General features: G+C 35.2%; 1 long non-coding RNA gene across 1 annotated transcript in view; it reads right to left on the bottom strand.

Annotated features, from left to right (window-relative positions):
* The window catches only part of LOC135971795 (uncharacterized), a 213,568-nt gene that overhangs the window by 107,302 nt on the left and 88,787 nt on the right, over positions 1-17,479 (bottom strand). The window contains exon 3 of the long non-coding RNA XR_010588055.2: positions 10,428-10,507. This is a non-coding gene — a long non-coding RNA (uncharacterized lncRNA). The remainder of the gene's footprint in view (positions 1-10,427; positions 10,508-17,479) is intronic.

Here is a 17,479-nt window from a genome sequence, read left to right as displayed (position 1 = left end):
AGGATTGTCTTGGCAATGCGGGGTCTTTTTTGGTTCCATATGAACTTTAAAGCAGTTTTTTCCAATTCTGTGAAGAAAGTCATTGGTAGCTTAATGGGGATGGCATTGAATCTATAAATTACCTTGGGCAGTATGGGCATTTTCACGATATTGATTCTTCCTATCCATGAGCATGGTATGTTCTTCCATTTGTTTGTGTCCTCTTTTATTTCACTGAGCAGTGGTTTGTAGTTGTCCTTGAAGAGGTCCTTTACATCTCTTGTAAGTTGGATCCCTAGATATTTTATTCTCTTTGAAGCCCTTCCTATTTAGACTAGATTTTATTTTTTACCTACTTCTAGATCATAAAGATGTTCTAATTTTTCCTTTAATTGTTTTATCTTTTATGTTTACATCTGCAATCCATCTGCAACTAAAGTTGTGTATACTGTAAAAAGAGATCAAAATTTACTTTGTTTGTATATGAGTATACAATAATCCCAAAACCATTTATTAATCAGAAAATTCTGTACTCAGTAATGTTAGTCTTGACATGAATCAGATTATAATATTTGTGGATCAGGACTCTTTATTCTGTTACATTTGTCTATCAGTCTACTTTTACATTAGAATACACTGTTTTAATTGGAATAGCTGCATAATAAGTCGGAATAGCTGGTATTCTAGTTTTGTTTTCTTTCTTCAAGATTTGTCTTAGTTATTCTTGGTTGTTTAAATGTCTATATAAATTTTAGGATGAATCTGTAAACACAATAAACAAATCTCTCTTAGGATTTTCATTGTGAATAAATTAAATCTATTCTTTAGTTTGTAGAGAATTGTTTATTTTTTGTAACACTGAGACTTACACAATATGAGCTTGCTATATTTATTTTTCTTAATTCACTGCAATGAATGCACAGCTTTTCTGTGTAGTCTTCTGAATATTTTAAATTTAACTCTAGCTATTTAGTTTTCTTTTATAATTAAAAAAACCACAATGCAATTGAACTATGATTTGCATAGAAAAAAATGCACCAATTCTAAGGATGCAGTTCGATGTGTTCTGACAAAAATATACACTCATACAACCACTAAGGCAACAGTTATTTTGTGCCCTTTCCCAGTCAAACATCAGCTCTAATCCTATTTCCAGGGTAAGGACTGATTTGCTTTTTGTCACCATTGGTTAGATTTGCCTTCTTAAGAGTTTTATGTAAATGTAATTAGTAATCATTTAGTTGTGTCTGACTTCTTTTGTTTAGCATTTTTGAGATTAATTCATGCTATTGAATGTATCTGTAACTCTTCCTATTTTCTGAGAATTGTATCTCACTAAATGTCCTTATCACAATGTGTTTATCCATTCACCTGTTGACTGACATTGTGTCCAGGTATTGGGTTTTATGAATAAAGCTACCTACATTAATACCCATGTCTATATTTTTGTATGTATATCAGCTTTCAAAACTCAAGTAAATACCAATAGGTAAGTGGCTGGGTCATATGGTCAATTTATGCTCATCTTTATATGAAAATCACAAACTATTTTCCTACATGGTAGTACGATTTTGTGCCATTTTGCATTATAAGTTGTGGATGACAGTCTGTGTTGTACATTATCACCAATACTTGACTATATATATATACACACACACACACACACACACACACACACTTATATATTAATTTTAGCTATTCTAATGGGGATATAGTGATAGCTCATTGTGCTTGTGATTTACATTTTCCTGATAACTAATGAGGCTGAGCACCTACTAATGTGACTATTAACCATTTGTGTAACTGTGATGTTTCTGTTCCAAAGTTTTCCCAATTTTGAGGGACCAAAATTTTTGAGATATGGAAGTTTATTAGACATGTGTTTTGAAAATATTTCTGCCAAGGCTATGTATTATTATTTTATTTTCCAAATGATGTATTTTGAAGATCACTTTTTTTTTTTTTAGTTTTGAAGTCCAATTCTTTAATTTTATGCTTCAAGGTTTTGCTGCCTTATCTAATAAATCTTATTATTTCTCTGGCATTTTATTCTAAATGTTTTATTTCATAGTTTCTAAACATATGTTTATAATACATTTCAACTCAATTTCAGTATCTGTAGAGGGTAGAAGGATAAAGGTTCATTTATTTCTGTGGTATCAGCTGTATACCATTTTTTCGTCTCTGATTTTATTTAGTTTTCTCTCATTTTCTTAGTCTAGCTAAAGGTTTGTCTATTTTGTTACTCTTTTTAAAAAATCAACTTTTCTTTTTCGTTAGTCTTTTATATTTAGTTTTTACTCTCAATTTATTTCTGCTCTGATCTTTATTTTTCTATTAATTTTTAGTTTGGTTTGCTCTTGTTTTGCTAGCTCTTTAAGATTCATCATTAGTTGTCTACTTGAAGTTTTTTCTCCTTTTTGATGTAAGTGTTTATCATTATAAACGACTTTCTCAGTACTGCTTTTGCTGCATTTCATAGATTTTTGGTATGTTGTATTTCCATTTTCATTTGTTTCAAGAAAAAATTTAAATTTCATTCTTTATTTCTTTATCCCAGTGGTTATTCAGGAGCATATTGCTTAATTTCTATGTGTATGAACAGTTTCCAAGGTTCCTCTTGTTAGTGATTCATGGTTTTATTTGTTTGTGGTCAGAAAGATACTTGATATTTTTACTTTTTAAAAAGGTTTTTGAGATGTATTTTGTGGCCTAACTTCCAGTCTATCCTTGAGGACGTCCTATGTGCTGAGGAGAATAATAGGTATTCTGTAGTCACTGGATGTAATGTTCTATAAATGTCTCTTAGGTATGTTTCGCTTATAGTGCAGGTTCAGTTCGGAGTTTGCTGATTTTGTGTCTCGATGATCTGTGCAATGCTGAAAGTTGGATGGTGAGATACCCAATTATTATTGTAGTGGGGTCTATCTCTCTCTTTAGCTCTAATAATATTTGCTCAGTATTCTAAGTGCTGCAGCATTGGGTCAATATATACTTAGAATTGTAATATCCTTTTCCTGAATTGATCCCTTCAGTGTTATATAATGACATACTTTTGTCTCTTTTTACCATATTTGTCTTGAAAAGTATTTTATCTGATAGAAATATAGCTAGTCCTCCTCTTTCATCGTTTCCATTTGTATGTAATACATTTTTACATCCCTTCAGTTTTAGTTTGTTTGTCTTTATAGATGGAAGTTTCTTGCAGGCCACCTGTAGTTGGGCCTTTTTAATGTTATTATTGAGGTGTAAGGGCTTACTATTGCCATTTTGTTGTTTGTTTTCTGGTTGGTTTTTGGTCCTCTATTTCCTTCTTCCTTTCTTTGTGTAAAGTTGATTTTCTCTGGTAGTATGTTTTCATTTGCTGCTTTTTAATTTTTGTGTAACCGTTGATAGTTTTTTTTTTTGTGGTTACCATGTGGCATTACAAATAACATAATGAATTATTTTAAGCTGGAGATAACTTGATTCTTATTACAAAGAAAAAAATGATCAAAGAGAAAAATAAAAAACTACACTTCATTCCAGTCTATTCCATATTTTGACTTCTTGTTGCCCCTATTTATCTTTTTATATTGTCTATCACTTTAAATATTTTTGAAGTTATTATTTTTGATATGTCTGTCTTTTAGTCTTCCTACTCAAGATGTGAGTGGTTTACACACCACAATTACACTGTTAGAGTATTCTGTATTTATCTGTGTACTTACTGCTATCAGTGAGTTTTATATCTTCAGATGATTTCTTATTGCTCATTAACATCCTTTTCTTTCAGATTGACAAATTCTCTCAAACATATTGCAAGACAGATCTGATGTTAACACAATCCCTCAGCTTTTGTTTGTCTGGGTGAGTCTTTATTTTGCCTCCATATTTGAAAGATAATTTTGCTGAATGTAATATTCTAAATTGAAAATTATTTTACTTCAGCACTTTGAATATGTCATCCCACCCCCTTCTGGCCCATAAGGTTCTTGTTGAGAAGTCTGCTGTCAGAAATACTGGAGCTCCTTTATATGCTATTTTCATTTTTTCTCTTGTTTCTTTTCAGATCATTCTTTAAAAATATATTTGACCTTTGAGAGTTTTATTATTATATACTTTGAGGTAACTATTTGGGTTGAATCTTCCTAATGTTCTTTGACTTTCTTGTACCTGGATATTCATATCTTTCTTTAGGTTTGGAAAGTTCCTGTTATTTTCTTTGTGTAAACTTTCTACCCCAATCTCTCTCTACATCCTTTTTAAGGACAGTAATTGTTAGATTTGTCCTTTTGAGATTAGTTTCTGGATCTTTTAGGCATACTTCTTTTTTTATTGGCTTTTCCTTTTTCTCCTATGACTATGTATTTTCTTATATCCTATCTTCGAGCTGACTAATTATTCTGTTTAATCAAGTCTACCGGTGAGAGACTCTGATACATTTTTCATTTGTCAACTGAATTTTTCAGTGGCAGAATTTCTGCTTGCTTTCATTTTATTATTTCAATCTCTGTTAAATTTCTCTGATATAATCTGAATTTCTTCTTTTTGTTATTTTGAAGTTTGATGAGCTTCCTCCAGACAGCTGTTTTGAATTCCCTGTCAGAGAGTTCACATATATCCATCACTCGAGGACTGGTCACTGATGTCTCTTTGGTGAGGTCATGTTTCTCTAGATTTTCTTGATGTTTTTGGATATTTGTCAATGTTTGGGCACTAGAGACTTGTGTATTTATTCCAATTTGTTCTGTCTGGGCTTGTTTGTGTGCATCGTTTTTGAGAGGCCTTTCCAAGAATTCAAAGTGGTTTGAGTGTTGCGACCTAAGGCTGTGGTTACTGCAGCTGTTTTAGCACTAGGGGCACCCTAAACCCAGGAACACTACAACTCTTGATATACAGGGTCCTACATACACAGCCCTGGTGGATTTGGAGCACATAACAAGAGAATTCCTTGGGTTACCTCCTCTCTTCCCTCTCTTTTCTGCAGTCAGGAGTCTCTGCCTGCATTGGGCTGCCTGGAGTTGGGGGAGGGATAATGTGAGCATTCCTGTGGTCACCACAGCTGGTACTGCACTGGTTCATAACTGAGGCAAATGGCTTTTCAGACCACCACAGTACTGGGGCTTAACCAATTCTTTGGACCGCTACTGCCTGGCTGCCACTGATGTTTATTTAAGGTCCAAGGCCACTTTAGGTAGTGGATGGCAAATCTTGCCAGGATTGGCCTCATGCCATCAAAACAGTGGATTTCTTTCTTGCCTAGGATGGGTCTAGAAAGGTCATCTAGGAGTAAAGACCTAGAATCAGCGGCTTAAGGAATCTGCCCAGTGCTTTATTTTATTGTGGCTGAGTGGATACCCAACTTGCAAGACAAAGTTCTCTAAACTCTTCCTTTTCCTTCCCCCAAGCAGAGGGAGTGTCTCCCAGAGCTGTACTTCCTGGAGTTGGGGGAGGGGTGATACAAGCAATCCCATGGCCACCACAGATTGTGTCACATTGGGTGGCATCCCAAGCTCATTGCCTTTAAGACCAGTGCAGCACCAGCACTTCCTCAAAGACTGTAATACTTGTGGCCCCTTCTGCCACTCAAATTTACTCAGGATCCTTGGCCAATTTAGTCAACTGGTAATGATGCTAGCTAGGACCCAGTTTTCTCCTGCTGAGGTAGAGGATTCTTCTCTGGCCCAGGGTTTATTTAAATACTCCTTCTGTGGGCATCAGCAGAATTCTGCCCTCTGTTGTGTTCCACTGTAACAGGGAAGCAATGAAGTACAATGCAAAGTCCCACATTTGCATTTCACTCTCCCTCTCCAAATCACACAGATTCTCTCTAGTTGCTTCACTGCCTAGATTTGGGAGGAAGGGTGGTGTAGGCAATGCAAGGCTTTTCTTTCTACCTTTTCCAATGCCTCTTTTCTTCTTGTTGTATTAAAATCAGGTGCTGTGATTGCTCACCTAATTTTTTGGTCCATAGGAAGGAGCTTTCCTATGTGGGTAGTTGTTCAGTTGTTCCCACGGGAGGGACAATCACTGGAAGGCTAATTTTGGCTGTCTTGCTCCTCTTTTTTGTCTAATCAAGTTTTTGTGTAAATTAACTTTATATCCTTAAATCCTACTAATGTCACTTATTAATTTTAGTATCTTCTTTGTGAATTCCTTGGGATTTTCTAAATTAACAGTAATGCTATTGGCAACTAAAGACAGTTTTACTTCTTCCATTCCAATCTTAAATAATTTTACTTCTTTTTCTCACTGTATTACACTGATTAGGATCACTAATATATTGTGTAGCTTTCCATTTGAAGCTCAAATCTCTGGACACCATCCTGCTCTGCCTATTGTCTGGTGTCTAAAAACTATTATATATTTCTCTTAGTTATCTAGTTATTTTAAGGTCATAGGGTATATCCAACCCCTGTTACTCAAAATGGCCTGAAGCAAAATGCATTTGGTGTGCATTTGCAATTAATGTATCTTGTAAATAGCATATACTTGTGTTTTTCTATTTTATTCCTTACGGCAATCTCTGATTTTCAATTACAGTTTTTGGTATACTTACATTTAATGTAATGATTAATGTAATGACTTATGTGATTGAGTTTAAGTCTGCCCCCAGCTATTTATTTTTATTTGTTTTCAGTGCTTCTCTCTTCTTTTAAGTCTCATTTCCTATCTTTTTTGATGAATTTTTGATATTCTATTTCCTTTCCACTATTAGCTTTCTTTAGATAAACTTTGGTATTTGATGTTTTGTTTTTAGTATATGGTAACTGTAATGGTTAAAATGTTTTCTTCTTTAACTTACCATCTCTATTTTAAATTATTATTATAGAATATATATATACTTAATACAAGAACCTTGTAATATTATAATTCAGTTTCTCTCCCATCCCTTGTGCTATTCTTGTTTATGTCATAATTCTACATGTTTTGAATTCCACAATATATAGAACATGTAGTCTATATATCTAAAATATATAGAGATATATAAATTGCATGTGTGTTATATATCTAGATACCTATAGATATATAAATATATTGTACAAGTAAATATTTGACTATATAGTTACACATATATATAGCTATAGTCAATACATTGAAAAATATTTAAAAACAAAAAATTATGTCTCATCTTCAACCATTCCCAATTACCATTTCCATTAATCTACATTTCTATCCATAGACCTTTAATTTCATTAATTTTTAATTTCTTTTGCCAAAAATGCTTTAACATTCTTGTTATATTGATCTAATAACAAATTATCTTGACCTTTATTTATCTAAAAATATCCTTATTTCACCTTAGCTTTTGAAATGTATTTCTAGATATAAAATTCTAAGTTGATAGATATTTTTTCTAAATTATGTGTTTTAAATATATAACTCTTTTGCTTTCTGTTTCTCATTATTTCTGAGGATAAGTCCATTGCTATTTTGATCATTGACCTCTTACTATAATGTGTCTATTTTTGTATTTTCCCCTGGTTATGTTTAAAATTTTCTCTTTAGGACATAATAATGTAAATATATATGTGCATCCAAAATGTGAGCACCTAAATATATATATATATATATATATATATATATATATATTTTTTTTTTTTTTTTTTTTTTTTTTTTTTTTGAGATGGAGTCTGGCTCTGTCACCCAGGCTGGAGTGCAGTGGCGCGATCTCAGCTCACTGCAAGCTCCGCCTCCCGGGTTTACGCCATTCTCCTGCCTCAGCCTCCCGAGTAGCTGGGACTACAGGCGCCCGCCACCTCGCCCAGCTAGTTTTTTTTTGTATTTTTTAGTAGAGACGGGGTTTCACCGTGTTCGCCAGGATGGTCTCGAGCTCCTGACCTCGTGATCCACCCGTCTCGGCCTCCCAAAGTGCTGGGATTACAGGCTTGAGCCACCGCGCCCGGCCCTAAATATATTTTTTAAATTAAGATATCTGAAGGGAGGCACAGACTGCAATGCAATAATAGTAGGAGATTTCAATGCTGACTTTCAACACTAGGCATATTATCCAGATAGAAAGTTACTAAGAAAACACTGGGCTTAGACCAGGTGTGTGACTCCTGCCTATAGTTCCAGCACTTTGGGAAGCCGAGGTGGGCAGACCACTTGAGACCAGGAGTTGGAGACCAGCCTGGCCAACATGGTAAAATCCTGTCTCTATTACAGATACAAAAATAAGCTGGGTGTGGTGGCTCCCATCTGTAATCCCAGCTAATTGGGAGGCTGAGGCAAGGGAATTGCATGAACCTGGGTGGCAGAGTATGCAGTGAGCAGAGGTTGCACCACTGCACTCCACCCTGGGTGACAGCCCATCTCAAACAGACAAACAAACAAACAAACAAAAAGAAAACATTGGACTTGAACTACACTTTAGAACAAACGGATCTAATAGATATATAAGGATCCATTACACTCAACAGCAGCATAATGCACATTCTTCTCAAGTGTACACAAAACTTCTCCAGGATAAACCATTTGTTAGGTCACAAAACAAGTCCAACTATAAGAAGATTGAAATCATATCAGATATCTTTTCCAAAAACAATGTTATTGGTTTATCTTAGTTCTCTAGTTATTTTGCTTAATACAAGCTAGAAACCAGTAACAGAAGGAATCATGGAAAAGAAAACAAATATGTGGAAATTAAACAGCATGCTCCTGAACAACGATTAGGTCAAAGAAGAAATTAGGGAAACTTAAAAAACAACTTGAGTCAAATGAAAATGACACACAACATACCAAAACTTATGGGATGTAACAAAAGCAGTTCTAGAGTTAAGGTTATAGCAATAAACACTTACATAAAAAATAAGATCTCTAATAACCTCATGTTATACCTCACGGAACTAGAAGAAGAACAAACTGGGTGAAATGCTAACGTAAGGAAGGAAAAAGCAAAGATTCGCGCAGGAAAAAAAAAAAAAAAATCGACACCCTAAAACAAAATAGAAAAGATGAAATGTTTTTTGTAAAGCTAAAAAAAAAAGACCAACCTTTAGTAAGAGTAAGAAAAAAGAAAACAGAGCAGGCTCAAATAAATAAAATTTAAAAAGAAAAGGAAGACATTACAAATGATAACACAGAAATGCAAAGGATCATAAGAGACAACTATGAACCATTACACACCAACATATTGGACAGCCTAGAAAAAATAAATAATTCTTAGAAACATATAAGCTACCAGTCTGTACCAAGAAGAAATTGGAAATCTAAGCAGATCAATAACAAGTAAGGAGATTGAATCAGTAATTAAAAGTCTCCTATCAAAGTAAAGCCCAGGACTACGTGACTTCGTGACTGAATTTTATCAAACATTTAAAGAAAAACTAGTACCAATTCTTACCAAACTATATGAAAAATTAAAGAGAAGGGAATACTTTCAAACTCATTTTACAAGGTCAGTATCACTCTGCCACCAAAGCTAGGCAAAGACATTACAAGAAAAGAAAACTATAGGCCAATATCTCTCATGAAAATAGATGCAAAAATTCTCAACAAAATACTAGCAAACCTGTTCAAAAGTACATTAAAATGACCCCATAAATACATAAAATTATTATGTATCATAATTTTTTTAAAAGGCAAGAAATTTTAAAAAGAATCATTCACGATGATCAAGTGAAATTTACCCCTGGAAGCAAGTTTGGTTTGACATATACAAATCAAATGTGATTCATCATATTAACAGAACGAAGAGAAAAATATTTGAAAATGTTATGTTAAAGGGTGAATATCCAAAATATTCAAGGGACTCTAACTTCTCAATAACAAGAAAACAAATAACCCTATTAAATAATGGGCAAAAGATTTGAATAGAGATATCTTAAAAGAAGATACACAAATGACCAACAGATATGAAAAAAACATTATTATTTCTAATCATCATATAAATGCAAATTAAAACAACAATGAGATATATCACCTCATATCTGTTATATTGGCTATTATCAAAAAATGAAAAATAAATGTTGGCAAGGATGTGAAGAAAAAGAAACCCTCATAGGCTTTTGTTGGTATTATGAATTATTACAGTCATTTTGCAAAGCAGTATGAAGATTCCACAAAAAACCAAAAATAGAATTGCCATTTGATCTAGCAATCCCAGTACTGGGTATATGCCCAAAGAAACTGAAATCAATATGCTGAAGACATACCTACACTCCCATGAGTATTGTGGCATTATTCACCACAGCTAATATATGGAAAAAACCTAAGTGTCTATCAGTGGATAAATTGATTTTTTAAATGTGGTATATATACACAATGGAATATTATTCAACCTTAATAAAAACAGAATATTCTGTCATTGGCAACAACATGGATAAATCCAGAGGTCATTACGTTAAGTGCGAGAGGCCAGGCACAAAGAGAGAAATACCATATGTATCAGTCCAGTCTTACACTACTATAAGAACTGCCCAAGCCTGGGTAATTTATAAAGAAAAGAGGTTTCATTTACTCACAGTTTCACATGGCTGGGGAGACCTCAGGAAAGTTACAATCGTGGCAGAAGGGGAAGCAGGGACATCTTACATGGTGGCAACTAAGAGAGAGAGTATGTGAAGGAGGAACTGTCAAACACTTATACAACCACCAGGTCTCCTGAGAACTCACTCACTCTCACAAGAACAGCATGGGAGAAACCGTCCCCATGATCCAATTACCTCCCACCTGGTCTCTCCCTTGATGTGGGGATTATGGGAATTACAATTTGAGATGAGATTTGAGTGTCCCCACTGTGTTTGGACACAGAGCCAAACGATACCAATCATAAAAAGTCAAACTGACACAAAGTAGAGAGTACATTTATGGCTACTAGAAGCTGGAGGAAACAGGGAGGTGGAGGTGAAAGGGAAAATGTTGCTCAATGGGGGTATAAAGTACAGTTAGGAGAAGTAGTTTCAAGTGTTCTTTTGTAGAGTAAGGCAACAATAGTTAAGATAATGTATATTTCCAAAAAGCTAAACAAATGATTTTTTATCATTCCAAAATGTATACATGTATTGAAGTATTACATTATATCCTATAAATACACACAATTGTCCTTCTTTAATTAAAATAAAACTCTAAAACATTTAAAACATGAAACAGAATTTCCTCTTTAACTTCAATTGTCAGCATTTTTATTTGATATGCATACATGTGTTTTCCTTCGAATTTATCCTGCTCAAGTTTTGATGAATTTCCTGGATGTTTGAATTGATGACTTTTCTTCACTTAGGAATATTTTGTCCAATTTTTTTCAAATTATCTTTTATACTTCTTTTTGTCTTTGTTTGTTTGTTTTTGGGAAGTAGTCTCACTCTCTCACCCAGGCTGGAGTGCATGAGCATGATCTCGGCTCACTGCAACCTCTGCTGCCTGGGTTCAAGTGATTCTCCTGCCTCAGCCTCCCGAGTAGCTGGGATTACAGGTGCCCACTACCACACCCGGCTAATTTTTGTATTTTTAGTAGAGATGGGGTTTCACCATGTTGACCAGGCTGGCCTCAAACTCCTGACCTCAAGTAATCCACCCACCTTGGCCTCCTAAAGTTTTGCGATTACAGGCATAAGCCAATCGCCTGGTCTAAACATATTTAGCTGTTTTTATACTACATAAAAATAGAATCACATGTAGAAAATACTTGAAAGTGGATTATTTAAATGTCCAGATGTCCAGAGTGGATTATTTAAATGTTTAAGAGAAATATAGGAACCACTGTTTTTCAAATATATCATCCCAGGGATAGGGAAGGATTTCTGATTGAAGGTAGTGTTTACAAAAATTAATAGCTATTTCCTGTCTAGATGTTGTATCCAGTCAATTCAAGAAAGTAATTACAGATGGATCGCATATGTTCATTGTTGAGCTAGGACAGGCACTTTGGGAAATGAGAAGCACAGAACATGGCTCCTTCTTGAGAAAAATTACAGATGAGTTTTGGAAATAAAGTATTCAAAAAAGTTACATATTAATATGAATTAATAACACAAAAGTTTAAGAGGCAATATGACAAACAATCAAATAAGTGGAACTAACAGAAAAGTTGCATACTTGGAAAAGAAACTGAAATGACCCAAGTGGGAAAATGGAGAAAGGAGTGAAGATTTTCTATCATAGAAATGATAGAAAGTCATTTTCTGTTCACTAGTTCTGGTGCTATTTAAAAATACATATCAAATAATTTATTAATCTTCTGCCCAATCATTTCAGTCCAAGAGACCTCCTAATCCATTAGCCATGGCCAAAGATCCTTGTGGCAGTATCATTCTTGTAATCACAGAATCCAAAGAATCTATTCCAATTTCACTGTTTGTCACTAGCATCTTAGCACAGATAATAACCATTACATTTCTTCCCAAAGACGTTCTTGCTCCTTTAATTAAATATTTTTCAAAAAATCGGTGCAGAGAATATCATTCGTGTCTTCCTCAAAGACAAAATGAGGGAGTAGGGATTAGGTCATGATCACAATCATAATGTCATTCTTAGCATTCCTGTTCTTAGACAGTACTTATCTTTTTTTGACAAATAATTCTAGTTAGCAACCTGATTTCAGTATTCCATTCCCCTTTATAGAGAGAAATCCTATTTTATTTTTTGCTGACGATAAACCACAAGGTAAAAAAAACAAAACAAAACAAAAAAAAACCTACTACATATTAGCAGCTTTATTCTTGTTCAAAGTGGTCAGTAAAATATAAGCAGTAGTCATTGAGAACATTTACTAAGAAAGCTCTTCAAAGATTATTTATTTATATGCCAGTCTTCCAGTTTTTGTTAATGCAGAGCTAAAAGGCTAGTCAAAAATTTGAGGAGCATTGGCCGGGCGTGGTGGCTCAAGCCTGTAATCCCAGCACTTTGGGAGGCCGAGGTGGGGAGATCATGACATCAGCAGATCGAGACCATCCTGGCTAACACAGTGAAACCCCATCTCTACTAAAAACACAAAAAACTAGCCAGGCATGGTGGCAGGCACCTGTAATCCCAGCTACTCTGGAGGCTGAGGCAGGAGAATGGTATGAACCCGGGAGGCGGAGCTTGCATTGAGTCGAGATCGCACCATTGTACTCCAGCCTGGGAGAGAGACCAAGACTCCATCTCAAAAGAAACAAAAAAAAAAAAATTAAGAATTCCCCCCTATTTGTGGCTAGCTTTAATTATCTTCCTTTGGATTCTTGAGTAACTGGCACTTTTATTCATCAGTTTTCAGATCTGCTCCCCTTATTGCAGTTTTCCTCCTCAGGGTATAATTCTCTCTGTTGTTGAATTATCTTCTTTTGTTATGGTTACGTTGTTTCCTGAACTCCTATTTTCTCTGTGGTCCTCAACTGCAATGGCATTTTCAGTCTTTTGGTGGAGGGAGGTCCCCATACTGCTTTTCTTCCCTTCTTTCAGTCTGAGAGATCCAGCATCCAACTTAGACCAAAGGCCCAAAGGTCCAAAGGTCCAATATAGCTACTCACATGGCTGGTCCCTTGTTTGGGAGGGCTGAAAACGTAAACTCCTGTGTAACCTGACCCTCTCCATTTGGTTTCAGGCCCTCTCCACAAGTTCTCTCCAGGTGAGTAGTCAGATTTCTTATATGGAGACTCAAGGGTCCAAGAAGGAATGTTTTAAGAGATCCAGGCAGAAGTTGCAAGACTTATTATGATCTACCCTCAGGACTTCATAAAATTACTTCTGCAGTATCCAGTGGTTAATAAGTCCATAAACTAGGCCAGATTCAAGGGGAGCATGATTAGATTCCACACCTAAATTGGAGGAATAGCAAAGTATTTGCAACCATCTTTAATCGACCACAGATGTTTTGTTTTGTTTTCACAAATCCTAAAAAGGGTAAACATGATGTATATACGATACATGGATTTGAAAATGAACTACAGAAGAACTCCAGCTAAAGGTGAAAGAAGTCCAGCTGTAAAAAGGGGAACAAGGCAATACTTTAAACTCCCCAAAGACACTATTGTTGAGGTAGGATGGACCTGGGAGAGACAGGGTTTTATATCCCTAATAGAGACCTCAGAGCTCATGTTCTTCAGGAATCATAAAAATAAGCAAGTCACGCAATGACTCATGCCTGTAATCCCAGCACTTTGGGAGACTGAGGCAGGTGGATCACCTGATGTCAGGAGTTTGAGACCAGCCTGGTCAACATGGTGAAACCCTGTCTCTATTAAAAATACAAAATGTTAGCTGGGTGTGGTGGCGGGCACCTGTAATCCCAGCTACTTGGGAGGCTGAGGCATGAGAATCACTTGAACCCAGGAGGCGGAGGTTGCAGTGAGCTAAGATTGTGCCATTGCAGTCCAGCCTGGGCAACAAAGTGAGACTCTGTCTCAATAAACAACAAACAAACAAACAAGTCTGTCATATCCAAACCAAGAATAATGAGATCCATCAAAGGTTCCCCACATCTCTGAGGAAGAGCTCTTTTGTTTAATCACATTATGGTCAACAGAAACCCAGGGACTGCACACAGCATGGACCCTACTGGTACTGAGACACCCAAACTCTATTGACTAAACACAGGTCCTGACTGTTTTCTTACCAAATTTCACATTGCAGCACAGAACTTACTTTCAAATTTTTGAAATTTTGAAGTTTCCCTGCTCAGGGGACTCTGATTAAGTAGATATCTCACATTATGTCACTCACACCTTGGTAGAACTACAGGGTTTAATTTGTAGAGGAGAAGTAGAATAAAAATTTTAAGAAAGAAAAATAGAATAGATTAAGTCCCTTTTATTTGTTAGTTCTTCACTGCCTTTCTTCATTTCTGCTAAATGTGCTGTCCATACAAGAAAAATAAAACATTGGCCCACCTTCCAAGGAACTTTTCTTCCTATGTGGTTCTGACAATGACCCACATGCCTTCTCTTGAGCCCCACAGCGCAGGGCTGCAAATCTTTGTGAGACTGTAATTGATAGAACAATCCGAGGCCATACAGTATTAGCCCTTGTGATTCACAATAATGCCCTTTGCTTCACTGACATAATTTTGCTTGATTAAATACATGAAATATGATTCATTTAATCATCTTAACATAAGGGACTCCAGCTCACATTCCTTCATTAGATTTTTAAAATATTCTCTGTAACAACAGATTTTACCCTGCCTGAAGAATCAATCACTAATTACTCTTTTTTCCTCATGGTAAATAAATACCCTAAAAATATTTTAAAAATCAATGCTTAAAATATTTTTAAAAACGAATTAATATTGATCTTTTCCTATAATGTTTTCATTACAAATATTTTCATTTGCATTCTATTATTTCTTCAAGGTATTTTTTAATAAATCTAGTTGTAATGGTTTCTCACATGATACATGTCACTGGTTTATATTAACATTCTGTCATTAGCTAAATAAATAGCTTCTCTTTGGTATAGTTTGTTTTTCTGTAGTTAAAATCACATCCATAAATGCACCCTTTTCAGAGTTCAGAATTAGGTATTTTTAAAATAGTCAATATAAGAAAAGCAAATGGAAATATATAAGACATTTATCAATAGTCTATAACTTTACCCAAAAAAATTCACTGTTAAGAGAATATATTGGGCCCTAGACTTGGTTATGAGTCCTTCAAGTGACCTAGACGAAAATTCTGGAAGCTGTCTGCCTATTCAGCACTGAGACAAATGTTTCTAGGTTGTCATTAAGAAGTCCTTGAACCCCCAGAACCCCTTACACTCTGCCAACAGAGAGGTTAGTATATTAACACACACAGAAGCAAGAGTTAAAAATTATATTTTAGACTTTGAAATAGCTCTTAAAACTTATTTTTAATGGTAAAGTAAGAGGTCCAATTATTCTTGGACATTTTCACTCCATTCATAATCCATGATGTGCTTTTCCTTTTCTGTCTGTTCATCTGAAATAAGCATAGCCCTTATTTATGTGCACACAGTGTTTTATTGAAGTGTAAGGAAGCTATCCAGGGAGACAATTTACAGGTATACAACTTAGTTACAGACTTCAGCATGGTATGAATCAGACAAATATGTCTTCTCAGTTTCAACTTATTTACTTAAATACTGGGTGGACAATTCATTCAAATACCCAACACATGATATAGGGGGCTTATTCTTGAGAACACTGTCTATATGCCTTGTGACATGGCAGAAAATAAGATGGATGCACTTCCTCATAGAGCTTTCACATAGCACCTTTTAAAAGAAAGAAAACATTCCCCAGAAGTACTACATACTCTAAATTTGACTTATCCTCAGATTCTGCAACCATAAACTGCTGGCCTTTAATACGGATAATATCCCACTAACTACTGTTTCTTACCTCTTTAAAAAAAATTGAGTCTCTCCTTAACTTCAATTACTTTATTTCCTCATATTGGGCCAGACTGTAGTTTTCATCATGTACCTTCTACTTATCCATTCTCTTTGGTTCATACCTTCTGCTTACAAGCTGTCTTTAAAGTCAAGCAGGGGAGTTCAGACTAGGTACCAGTGTCATCCAGGTAGGTATAAGCTGAAATGGAGTTTCCCTTTCTTACTCTTCCAGTTCAAACTAGGTGGTCCTTCTATACTTTCCTGTAGTAACACAGAAAGGTATGGTGTGTCTAAAGCCTCTCAAGAAATCAGTTGGGGTACACAGGCAATAACCTAGGTCTCCTAATTCTAGCCTAACTCTTTATCAGATTTCATCTTCAAATTGGACACAATTTTTTAAATCAACAGTTACAGGTTTACATTTCAAACAAAACTATAAGCTCCCTCAAGCAAAAATGTTTTCATATATGACAAAAGGAACATAATGGCAGCACACATATGAGAGGGGAGTTTCTTCCAAACACCGTTTTAACATCATGAGTTTTGTGATTGGCAGACTGAATCAGTGAAAGCTGATAAGCCCCAAACTGGAAATGCAACAACGACACCCATTTGTGATCGGTTCATGTGTCGATTATATGCATATGAACGTGAGCAAATAACAACCCTATGACCCACCTTCCCTTCCCCTCCTCCCAAAGAAAAAAAAGTAAGGAAAAGGTTCCAATTCCTGAGAAATAGGAACTTCTAACTTATTAGTTCTGTATGACAGGGGAAAGTAAGTCACAAGGAAAAAATATGGATGGTTCCACCAAAAATGTGTCTTATTAACTAAACTGGGTGACTCCTCACCCCCATAAATATTGTAAATATTACTTACTCATCATATTCAGTAATATATTTTCAAGAAAAATATTAATTAATTATAGCTTATAATGACAGACACAGCAGTGGCCACCAGTCTGCTAGGTATTGTTGAGTTGACTTGTGTCTAGGGTTCTACTTGACAGCTGTCAGATGCTCAGGGACTCTGGGTGCTAGAAGGTAGTTTTTACCTAAAACTTTCAGTATTTTCAAAAGTAATAAAAATGTATAGAATATGTGACCTTGGCCCACGGTGTATTTTTCAAAAGTTCATCAATTTGTCCCCAAGGATTTAATTTGTTTTCCCATAAGACAATGATGGCTGTATCTTATTAAAAAATCAAGTAGAAATTACTCATATTAGTAGTATATTAAACTT

Source organism: Macaca fascicularis, chromosome 7 (assembly GCF_037993035.2).
Source record: "Macaca fascicularis isolate 582-1 chromosome 7, T2T-MFA8v1.1".
NCBI classification, from domain to species: domain Eukaryota; kingdom Metazoa; phylum Chordata; class Mammalia; order Primates; family Cercopithecidae; genus Macaca; species Macaca fascicularis.
Note: the sequence above shows the minus strand (reverse complement) of the source record. Positions and strands in the feature narration are given on the sequence as shown.